General features: G+C 32.5%; 2 protein-coding genes and 1 long non-coding RNA gene across 4 annotated transcripts in view; 2 read left to right on the forward strand and 1 right to left on the reverse strand.

The window, feature by feature from the left end:
* LOC140449818 (dynein axonemal heavy chain 1-like) overlaps positions 1-12,612 on the forward strand; it is a 1,063,244-nt gene that overhangs the window by 447,903 nt on the left and 602,729 nt on the right. The window lies entirely within an intron of this gene.
* Positions 1-12,612, reverse strand: part of CNMaR (G-protein coupled receptor) — a 109,462-nt gene that overhangs the window by 44,964 nt on the left and 51,886 nt on the right. The window lies entirely within an intron of this gene.
* LOC140449817 (uncharacterized) lies at positions 9,762-10,247 on the forward strand. Its single transcript, XR_011951892.1, has 3 exons — positions 9,762-9,836; positions 9,896-10,070; positions 10,127-10,247. It is a non-coding gene; the product is annotated as an uncharacterized lncRNA (long non-coding RNA).

Here is a 12,612-nt window from a genome sequence, read left to right on the forward strand (position 1 = left end):
AAATAAACAAAATGTTAAAAAACAAAATTTAACATTTATTGTGTCTTACCACAAACAGTTACAAAACATAGAGAACACAAGAATGTTCAAAAAAGACAATACAAAAATATTACCACAATAGTCACAAAATACAAAGAACTTACATGTCATCTACTGATTTACAAACTCAGGATATGCTACAAAAACTTACAAAATAGCATGGAGGTTAACCTTTTTTTTAAAATAAAACAAATAAAATAAAAATAATAATAAACCGAGCTGTCATAAGTTAACAATAAATTAAAAAAAAACTGAACACACAAATTGACAGCTAAAATCAAACTCTAAAATTTTACAATTAAAAAAAAAAACAAAAATTTAAATTGTTACGAAAGCAATTATTTCTCTAAAAAATGTCTGTCTTTACTTGAAAATTAAACACAGAAAAAGTTACCTGAACCTCACTAAGCTTCATTCTGCATGTCTGGGGTCGGGAACTGGAAACATGCTGGAACTATACTGGGATGACGATCAGGGATAAGAAGATGAGGCAGGAAGCCAGCACCGGCTGGATCACAACCTTGAAAACCCGTCTCCTTCAAAGACTGGAACAGGCACAGTACAATGGCAACATGAGGCCATCTTCAAAAACTATCGTAAAACTGCTACTATCACTTCATGCTACATTTCCATGAAAAGGGGCAAAATCAAGAAAACACAAATTCGACGGTGAATTTGTGGATCCATAGTTGTGATTCACATAGCGCGAACCAAGTAAGAATTAATCTACACCTGCACCTACGGCGACCCAAGTACGAATGACGAATTTAAAAATTCGTTCATATAAGTTGAAAATAAACAAACACTTGACAGGAATTAAAACGCAGAAGATTCCATTTCTACGACGTACCAAAATTATAAGGCGACTTCGAATAAAACATTAAAAGAAAATGCTGAGAAAGTACACATCTTTAAAATAATAAACAACTCTAAAATGATTTATATCACTTTTCGACGCTAAGAAAGAATTGAAAACATTTGGGTTCCAACACGTACAATAGGAACAAAATTACATCAAAAACATTCTTAGATCTCTTAAACATATATGAGGGGACCTCAATATATCACATATACGAGGGAACTTTAATATAAAATGCTACACAATTATACAATTTATAAACGCAACACACAATACTATCTATATATCTATACAGCCCTTGCTGTCCAATTTTGGATATAGTCCTCTTCCTTCTTCCACGTCTCTCTATTGTAGGCAGTTTTTATCCACTTCGGGCCTGCGTGTTTCTTCTGAAGTCATCTGACCATCGCATTTGTAACCTTCCTCTTTTTCGTTTGTAACTATATGGTCTCCAGTGTATAATCATCTTCCATTTGTCGTCTTTCTGTCTTATAGTATGTCCAACGAACTTCCACTTAAGTTTTGCTATCTGCGTTAATACATCGGTCACTTTTGTTTTGTTGCGGATCCAAGTATTCCTTTTCTTGTCTGATAGCCTGATGTTCAGCATTTGTCTTTCCATGGCTCTTTTGATCTTTGCTAATTTTTCCATCTTTTCCTTTGTAAACGTCCAAGTTTGAGAACCGTAGGTGAGAACAGGAAGTATACATTGGTTAAAGACTTTTGTTTTTAAATATTGGGGGTATTTTCTATTTTTTAGTATATAGGAAGGTTTTCCGAAGGATACCCAAGATAACCGCATCATTCTCTTTATTTCTAGGGTCTGATTTTCTTTATTTAATTTAATTAGTTGTCCCAAATATACATATTCTTTTACTTGTTTTATAGTTGTTTGTGCAATTGTAATTATTAATTCTTCTGGTTGGTCATAATTTTCGTTTTATTATAATTCATTTGTAAACCTATTTTTATTGATTCGCCATTTAATTCATCCATCATATTTTGCAATTCCTCCCTTTTATCAGTTATTAAGACGACATTGTGTTAATAACAGATAAAACACTCAATGCGCATACACAATATACGAACACTCTCTCAAACACAAATGTTTAGAGCATATAATAATAATAACTTAGAACTTACAATAATCAGAATTTAAAGTTCAATAAAACAAAAATCCACCCTTCACCTCCACCCTCTATCTTTTTAGCCAAACCATGGCTGTTGCCTATAAAATCGTAAACAATTTTGCCGGTTATAGTTTCTTTTTACCAAAATTGTAAATAATTATTTTTTGGGAAGAATTTCCGGAGTGGAAATCGAAACGTTAAATTTTTGTAGTTATAAATGTAATTTTCATTACAATCAATTACATGTAAATTATTCCATGTAAACACAGTATTTAAATATATTAAGGATACGAATAGTACTTTTAAAACAGTAAAGTTATTTTAGTGAATAGTTTACAGTTTTTTTTTCATACAAATTTATAAAACAGTCCTATTTGATGACCTCAACTAATTAGGTGCAATAGATCTAATTTATCAGAATTTTGCATATGTAGTAAATTTAGCTGTGAGCATCTGGTAGAAGCATATAAACCTATTATATTTTATTAAATTAATCAGTTAAAGGTCATGTTTGTTGTTTATTGAAAATTTAAATGGAGTTTTATATGTACATGCTAATTACGTAGCTTGAAAGAGTATTTGATAATGTTAAACACTATGAAATATTAAAATAATTTTCTGTTACTATTATTTCAGTAGAATTAAACTGGCATTAAAACTATCTAAAATTTCAAGTGATAAATCGGTTGCACATGTTGCGCATGTAAGTGCATTTCAACAGAGTTTAAGAAATAAATGTTAAACTTGCAATCTATTTATTGGTTTAGGTTAGGTTATGTAGGTACCTGTATAATATATGTGTGAATTGCTATTGTAAATCAATATTATCAAATAGGTTATAAATATTTATAAATATAATGAGTATCAGAGATATAATTATAAGAGTAATTTTAGTTCGGCTAATGGATTAAGTCCACAGTCAAAAGAAACCAACAGCACACACACACAAACAATCTATTTATTAAACTTTGGACCACAACTTTTACTTAAATTTAAAATCCCTTGATAAAATACACAATATGTCATCATTATTAACAATCCCTGATGACTTACATAAAATGTTAGCTGTATCATTATCAAACCATTATCAAACTTAGAAAAGAGTACAGGGAAGCCATCAGGCTTGCAAAAATTAATGCAAATGATAGGTTTATAAAAGAATCTGGCAACTCTCAACAAGCTATGTGGAAACTTGTTAATGGTAATAAACATAAAAATGTTTTCACTGATAATTCTAAACTCAAGGCAGATAGTTTTAATAGCCACTTCTGCTCAACTGCTGAGAGAGTAATAAATGAACTTGAGGTTCCTCAGCTAACTCTTGAGTGAGTTTTAGTAAAGTTGACTTAGGGATTACAGAAATAAAAAATAGTAACAGCAAAAATCCTGATGGATTTAACACAAAAATTATTAAAACAATTAAAAATATAATTGTTTAACCTCTAACAACTTTAATAAACCAATCAATATCTTGTAACACTTATCCTCAAGTTTTCAAAACTGCAAAGGTAGTACCTCTGTTTAAAAATAAAGGCTTTATTGATGATTACGACAATTATCGACCCATTTCTTTGTTGCACATCTTATCAAAAGTTTATGAACAAATTTAAAACAATCAAATTAGTCTACATTTTAAATCTAATAAAATGTTTGAAATAAACCAGTACGGATTCTGAAAAAATAAAACAATAACTTCAGCTATTGATCATTTCACTAGCAATATTTTGGAAGAGTTTGAAAAATATCTTGATACTCTTGCATCGTTTTTAGATCTTACTAAGGCTTTCGATTGTGTCACACATAGTATTCTGCTTAGAAAACTTCCTTATTATAATTTTCATAGTGATTCTATTTAACTAATTGATTCCTATCTACCAATTCGTGATCAATATGTTCACTTTAACCAGTGTGATTCTCAAAAACAATCTCTGTTGTTTGGTATCCCTCAAGGCTCGGTTTTGGGTCCAATATTATTTTTTATCTATAATAATGATCTAGTGTACTCTCAAAATAAAACAACACCGTTTTATTTGCTGATGACACTACTTTCTATGTAAGCTATTACCCTTCTGAAAAACCCACAAAGTGTTAATTTTACTTTAAGAAATAACACTTCTGTTGAAAACGTTGCTCTACCACAATGTATAACCAAAGCGAAGTTTCTGAGGATATATTTGGATGCAGGATTAACCTGGTAACAACATATATAGTTAATCTATTGAAAAAGCTTTCCCAAAAACTTTTTCGTCTTCAGGAACCTTTTACAAGTAACTTCCAGGAAAACTATTTTAACAGCTTATCATAGTAATTTCCATTCTCATCTGACATATGCTACTCTCTCCAGGGGCCACTCTTGTCATATTGATAAAGTTTTGCACAAGAAAAAAAATGTGTTCGTATTGTCTCTGGGCTCTGTTATAGAGCAAACTGTATAAACTCCTTTAGATCTTTTAAAATTTTAACCTTACCTTGTGTATACATTACGCAGTGTCTGTTGCACATTAAACAAAGTCTCAGCCAATACAATGCACATGTAGATTTTCATAATTATCCCACCAGATCTAACAATAATCTTATACCAGAATTTGGCTGACTTACGAGATCCAAAAATAGTTCAAGGTATTTAGCCATAAAATTCTACAACTTAGTGCCAGCCAGAATAAAAGCTCTTAATTTTCACCAGTTTAAGAAGGCAAAAATTATGAGTTACCTTATAGTGAATGCCTTTTTTACATATGAGGAGTATTTTAATTCCAATTTTAATTTGTTGTACTTGCCAAAAGTATGAGTTAAAACAGTGTATCTATATTTTATGTTTTATATTAATATTTAAGTGTATATTACCTATATTGACGTATATTATTTTTATCTTTGACTTGTAAAAAATACTTTTGCATTTATTTCTTACCAATAAATCATCTATCTATCTATCTATCTATCTATCTATCTATCTATCTATCTATCTATCTATCTATCTATCTATCTATCTATCTATCTACCTATCTATCTATCATCATTATCAACCTGTATACGTCGACTTATAAGAAGTGCGAGGAACAAATATCAGACAGACAGTTCGGCTTCATTAACGCAGTGGGTACCAGAGAGGCACTTTTCGGAGTACAGGTACTGATTCAAAGATGCAGGGACGTTAACTGCGACGTATACGCGTGCTTGATCGACTATGAAAAGGCATTTGACAGAGTTCAACATCAAAAGATGATAAACATTTTAAAAGAAGCAGACCTGGATGACAAAGACCTCAGAATAATTTCAGAACTATACTGGAATCAGACCGCATACATGAAAATTAACGGAGAAGAAACAGATCACATAAAAATACTACGCGGAGTTAGACAGGGATGTATTCTATCGCCGTTGATATTTAATATGTACTCAGAAAAAATTTTTAACGAGGCTCTTTACGGAATAGACGAAGGCATCCTTCTAAATGGTGAAAGAGTAAACAATGTTAGATATGCCGACGACACCATGGTGATAGCAGATAGTTTAGAGGGACTTCAGAGGCTAATGGACAGAATAAACGAGTACAGTCAACAGTACGGACTAAACATTAATACCCACAAAACCAAACAAATGATTGTCAGCAAGGAGAATATAAATGGGGCTCATCTATACATTAACGGGACGCAGATAGAGCGAGTAAAACAGTATTGCTACCTGGGAACTATTATAAACGAACAGTGGAGCAATGTACAGGAAATAAAGTGCCGCATAGGAAAGGCAAGAACGGTCTTTAACAAAATGAGCGCCATCTTTAAAAGTCACAACATATCCCTAGATACAAAAATGAGACATTTGAGATGCTATGTTTTCTCTGTGTTGTTGTACGGGGCGGAGGCATGGACGCTTACAGACACCACTATTAAAAAACTTGAAGCATTTGAGATGTGGCTTTATAGAAGAATGCTGAGAATATCATGGACAGCAAGGATCACGAACAAGGAAGTTCTAGAAAAAATGAAGAAGGAACCAGAGATTGTGTTTACGATCAAACGCATAAAATTGCAAATTCTGGGACACGTTATGAGAAATCAGCACCGTTACTCCCTGCTGCAGTCTATATTGCAAGGTAAAGTCAAAGGTAAGCGAGGACCCGTTAGAAGGAGAATATCATGGCTGCGGAATTTAAGAACATGGTTTAAGAAAACCTCAACGGAGCTGTTTCGAGCCGCAGCGAGCAAGGTCATAATTGCCAATATGATTTCCAACATCCGAAACGGATAGGAACCAGAAGAAGAAGAATACGTCGACTGCTGGACATAGGTATCTCTCAGCTCTTTCCATCTGTCTCGGTCTTGTGCGGCTGGCATCCAGTTATTGGTAACATATCAGTTCATCTAGTTGATGGGCGTCCTCCTTCCATTTTGGCGACGCGATGTTTTAGATGACGTTGGTTGTTTTTGTTCTAAGACGTATTTCTTCGTTTGATATTCGCTCTCTCAGAGAAACCCAACATCTGGAGCTCCATAGCCTTCTGATCCACGTGAATTTTATTCACTACTTTTTTGGAGTGTTTATATTTCCGCTCCATAAGTGAGTACAGGTAACATACATTGGTCAAATATTTTCCTTTTAAGGTATATGAGTAGATCACATTTAAATCTTCTTCTTAAAGTGCCTATCCGTTCCGGATGTTGGCGATCATCACGGCTATCATGACTTTGTTTATTGCAGCGCGAAACAGTTCAGTGGTAGTCACAGGCACATTTAAATACATAGTTTAATTTACCAAACGCTGCCTAGACTTATACTATGCGACGTGGAAGCTCACATATCTGGTTATCTCTGCTTAACCGAATTTCATGTCCTAAGTACTTATACGATGTAGTCTGAACAATATCCCTTCCACCAACAGCAATATTTCGATTTAGCACCAGATTAGTCATTTTTGCGTTTTGATCATATTAATCTTTTGTCCTCCAAGGAAGCGTGATATATTTTTTAGACATTATTATTGCGTCATTCATACGATCGGCTATAAGGACGATGTCATCTGTCAATCTCAAATGACTGAGCTTCTCTCCCTTATGTTGATACCATGCTTGTTTAGATGTGCGTTCTTACAAGTACGTTCTAAAAGCATCGTGATCAGCTTTGGAGAGACGGTGTCTACTTGCCGTACTCCTCGCTATATACAGAATTTATTTGTTTATTGTTCAGATAGTCTTACGCTAGCTGTGGCATTTTGGTATGTAGATATATTTGATTATATTAGAGTCTTCTTCTTCTTCTTGATGTGCCTATTCGTTACGAATGTTGACGATCATCATGGCAATCTGTATCTTATCTGCAGCAGCGCGGAAAAGCTGCACAGATGTTATATTGAACCAGATTCTGAGGTTCTTTAAACAAGATGTCCTTCTGTTTCCTGGACCTCGTTTTTCAAATATTTTTCCCTGCAGGATGGCTTGAAGGAGAGCATATATGGATTCATTTCGCATATGTCCGAAAAACTGTAACTTTCGAGATTTGATAGTGGTCAGTACCTCTCGGCTGTAGAGCACCTAATGTTAGAGTAGCGATGGTTTATTCGGCATTCTGCCAATGCTTTTATCATTTTCTGATGGCATATGGTATCGAATGCTTTCTCGTAGTTGACAAATATCAGTGCCAATGGTTTGTTGTATTTTGAAGACTTCTCTATCAGGTTTATTATCACTAGTAAGTGGTCGTTAGTGCTATATCCCGATCTAAATCCAGCTTGTTTTCTTGGCTGATAAAGTCCTAATTTAGTCCAGTCCAATCCAGTTTTTTTTTTGATAATTTTTGTCATAAGTTTATATACGTGTAAAAGTAAACTGGTGGGACGGTAGTTTCTTAGATCTGTTACATGGTATAATAAACTACAGAGGTAACATATTGCGCACGTCGCATGACCGTCGGCCAGGTAGTGACGTCAGTTGCAGCGTAGCGTAGTCAGTCAGAAACTAGCATCCGAAGAGTGCAGTTATAAATTTCGGAGTTTTCTCACAGTAATAGTTTTAATTTTTACGATATGCGTTGTGCGGTATTTGGCTGTTCCTCTGATAACCAGAGCAAGCGAAATCCTTGTCTTGACACGAGGTTTTTTCGTTTCCCTAAAGAGGAAAATCTAATTAAACAGTGGGTGCACGCCACCGGTAGGAAAGATAAATTTAACCCAAAGACGTCTTATATTTGTTCAAAACATTTTACAGAGACTGACTTTTATGTAAATCTTAAGCATCAACTACTGAATTATTGGCCGAAAAATTATAGGGGTTTGAAAAACGATGTTGTACCCAACAGGAATTTGCCTATGATGAAACTTGAGGTTACCACGATAAGCCACGATGGCGCAATAAAAAAACGGCAAAGAAAACAAGTCGTTGATGAATTATTAAGCAGGTAATTATATGTAATTGTTTTTGTAGATATAAGCTTCTTTAGAGCTTCTTAGAAATCTTTTACTTATTGCTTGTTTGTATCTTTATTATTTAATTTCCGTAGCAAACGTGAAGGCTCTGGGCCTAACATTAAACAAGTAGGCACTGAAGATAACTCTCAAAGTTTTATTCAGGGTGATGGTTTTAACAATAATACTGCAGAGAAAAGGTAAATTTTTCTAAAATTTATGCTTTAAAATTTAAAACTATAGAGCCTGTCATAGTGCTCCAAAGTAAAATTATTATTTAATTTATGGTAATTATAAATAAATATTAAAAACAAAATATTTTTAGCACACAAACAGAACCACTAATACACCGGAATCAAGAACTGATTAATGAAATTTCACTTCTAAAGCAACAACTAAATGTGGCAACAGCAAAGGTGTCTGCAATGGAAAATACTATTTCAGCCGTAGAAAATATTTTTTCGAAAAATCAAATTAAAAAAATTAAAAATAACAAACGAATATTGTGGTCTATATCCGAAATTTCAAAAGCCATATCATTATATTCAGCTGGACCTCGAGCTTACAGACTCATGATAAAAAGAAATTTTCCGTATCCCGCAGTATTTACACTGCAATCTTGGTTAAAAAACATTAAAATACAGCCTGGTACATTAAAAAACTCTTTTAAAATTGTGGAATACTCCAGCTTTAGTACGAAAGATAAAGTTTGTACTTTATTATTTGATGATATGAAAATCAAAAAAGAGTATGTCTACGATAAATCGGAAGACCAAGTATTACAGCCATTTGCGTATGTGCAAGTCGTAATGCTGACAGGTTTATTTAAACAGTGGAAACAACCTGTCTATTACAATTATGACACAAAAATGACTTTTTCTATCCTATCTAAAATTATTACATTTGTAGAAGAAGCAGGTGAGTACCAGCATACCATATTTAGGTACTCATATTTACTTATAAATTTTCTCTAGGTTTCCAAGTATTAGCCATGGTTTGTGATTTGGGAGGTGGAAATAGAGGACTGCACACAGAATTGGAAATTACAGAATCAAAACCTTATTTTAAAAACCCACACAATGGTCAAAATGTTTATGTTTTTGCTGACGTGCCACACCTATTAAAGCTTATCAGAAATCATTTTGTGGATGAAGGTTTTATTTTTAATGGAAAAGAACTGAATAAGGACTGTGTTGAATCTGTTCTTGATGCTACAGCAGGTTCTGATTTAAAAATTACCCACAAAAAAGACAAAGAAAAGCTCAATGTCAGAGGAGCTCATAGACAGAGAGTAAAATATGCCGCAAAATTATTCTCCCATACGGTATCGAATGCTATTAGTAGGTGCGGCATGCTTGGTCTCATTAATCAAGACACAAATTAGACACAACTAGCAGATGTTTTTAAATTAGTAAGTGTTATAATTTGTAAGGTAAACATTAATTACAAATTTGTTTTAACTTGTTATAGGTGAACGACTGGTTTGATGTTTTTAATGTAAGCGTTCCTGTGAGCGACACTCGAACCAGAAACCGGGCTTACGGTTTGGCGCTAGAAGAGCAAAATGATATTTTAAAAAGAATGTCTGACATGATTTCAACAATGCGCGTTAAAGGCAAGAAATCATTGCTTCCGTTCCAAAAAGGTAACACAATATATCAAAGTAAAAACACATTTGTTACATTTTATAAAACATTGTAGGTATTCTTATATCAAACAAGGCTCTGCAGTTGCTGCTTGAAGATGTAGGTAAACGATACAATATGAACTACCTTTTGACGAGACGCTTAAACCAAGATCCCTTGGAGAATTTTTTTGGGGTCATAAAAGCGAAAGGTGGTTTGAACGATCATCCAACTTCTTTAGATTTTAAATACAGACTGCGTTCTTATTTAATGGGAAAAAACAAAGGTGCTTTTTCAGATTACTGTAATGTAGAAGACGATGGTACTCCTACATTAACTATGAGCGGTAGTATGGTGGAAAAGCTTGCTTCAAAAAAAAGCAATCATTGACACCAATCCCACGGATGGAGATGATATAGTCCTCTCTGAAGAACTCGATGATTTAAGATATGATGGACTAGAACATTTAGGAGGATATATTTGTAGCAAGCTTAAAGGCAAGTTACCAAATTTAACTAAACAAAGTTCGACGTCTTACACCTGGACCAATCATTTGACAGAAGGTGGACTATGTAAACCTTCTAACGAATTTATGGCTCATTTGGAAAAACTAGAGCAAATTTTTCAAAACTTAAATGGAGATACCATATTTACTGGCAAACAATATATTTCAAGTCTGTTATCCGCAAGTATTAATATTGATTGTCCTGAAGATGCTAAGAAAATATTTTTTCGATCGCGTATGTACTTCCGTATAAAAGATTTTAATAAAAAAATTATTTTAGCACGTACTAATAAAAGAAAAATACAAAAAACTATCGCATAATGTATATATTTTTAAACTAAATTGTTTAAAAACTGCTTTATATATAGTTATTTATTTTGAAAATTGGCATCTGACTTCTGTAAGTGACGGTTGTTTTAAGTATTTAAATTTAAGTATATATTTACCAATTATGTGCAATATAAAAATTTTGTTCCTTAGAAGTTTATAAAAAGTGCAAGTATGTTAATTTATTTATATTAACATACTTGCTATATTAGTTATATTAGTTTTATACTTGTTATTTTATACTTGTTATATTAGTTTTAATTCGCATAAAAATTAGACATATTTGACTAATAAAACATGATAAACTTTTGTTTTTATTTGAAATGTATGAAGAAAGTAAAATAATATGCAAAATATCCATATTTAGGATGACTAAGTTACGAGTGCTTATGTATACTATTAGGAGCAATGTGAATACTACGCTGCAAGTGACGTAGCTGCGTAAGGACAACGCGATTTTGCACTTCGGAATAGATGGCCCTGGATCTGTTATGTCTCCTTGCTTGTACAATAATATAATGACTGCATTGTTCCATTGAGAAAGAGCTTTTCCTTGGTAGATGCATTCCGATGCAAAGCTTGGCCAAAGCCTAGATAATTTTATTTCCACCTAATTTGATCGCTTTGATCACTACTCTGTCATAGCCAGGAGATTTGTTATTTTTGTTATTCTGATCCCTAATTTATGATTTTGGGCAGGATCTGATCTTGCTATTCGTCGGTGCTCTCAAACATTCCACGATAAAAGGATTAAACAACCTTAAGGATTTTGGTTCCATCAGTAGTAATGTTTCCATCTTTGTTTTTTATTTTGTACATATTTTTGTTACCTATGTTGTTTGTGTTTGCCTCAAAACCTTAAAACCTTTGATTTCTTGAATTATTTTAGTTATTTCTCTTGTATTGTTTTCTCTTACGTATTTTCAGATTAACCGGTGGATATCTTTATTTAATTTTTTCTTTGTTGTGCAGTTGGAGCAGTATTTTTCCGTATTTAAAAAAAGATATATTATGTAGCATCGATTAAAGCTAGAAAACAAATATTTAATTAACACAAAAGACATAAGTTCACATCAACCTAGAATGTCAAAATCTTAATAAATTAAACTTATGGACGCAATTTATATCCAGTCTGTGTGAAATATGATAAAAAGTAAAAAAATATCTACAGAAAGACAACAAAATAATTACATATAAATTATAAATGGCAGAATTATTTCAAAATACCTATAAAATCTATCATATAACAGTAATTATTAAATCAAGGGATTTATCAATTTTAAACAGGACAAAGAACATAATATAGTTGTACTCTTTGTGGACGATCAATATACTCTTAATTGTACATTTAATATAAATGGGAACACAAATGCTCTGAAATACAAATGATAACAAATTTAAACTTTGATTTTTTTTTATTTTATAATGGCTTTGGCACAGCCAATTAGCCAGACTATTTGTGGTAATTACAATTTTTGATTTTATTACCTAAGCCTATTTATAATATAAATTTACAGTATTTAAACTTTGATTTGAATTTAAAATTGATTTTAAATGTGTTGTTAAAAAACAAACAAAATTATTGTGATTTTTTATATAAATTATAAAAAAATTATGTGTGTTTTTAAAGTGATAAGGATATATTTTATTTATATACCGATTTATAATAAATAAAAAAGTAGTTAAACACATACAATCTACCAAGGGCATATCAGATAGAGTAGCATACA

Source organism: Diabrotica undecimpunctata, chromosome 9, assembly GCF_040954645.1.
Source record: "Diabrotica undecimpunctata isolate CICGRU chromosome 9, icDiaUnde3, whole genome shotgun sequence".
Classification (NCBI taxonomy): domain Eukaryota; kingdom Metazoa; phylum Arthropoda; class Insecta; order Coleoptera; family Chrysomelidae; genus Diabrotica; species Diabrotica undecimpunctata.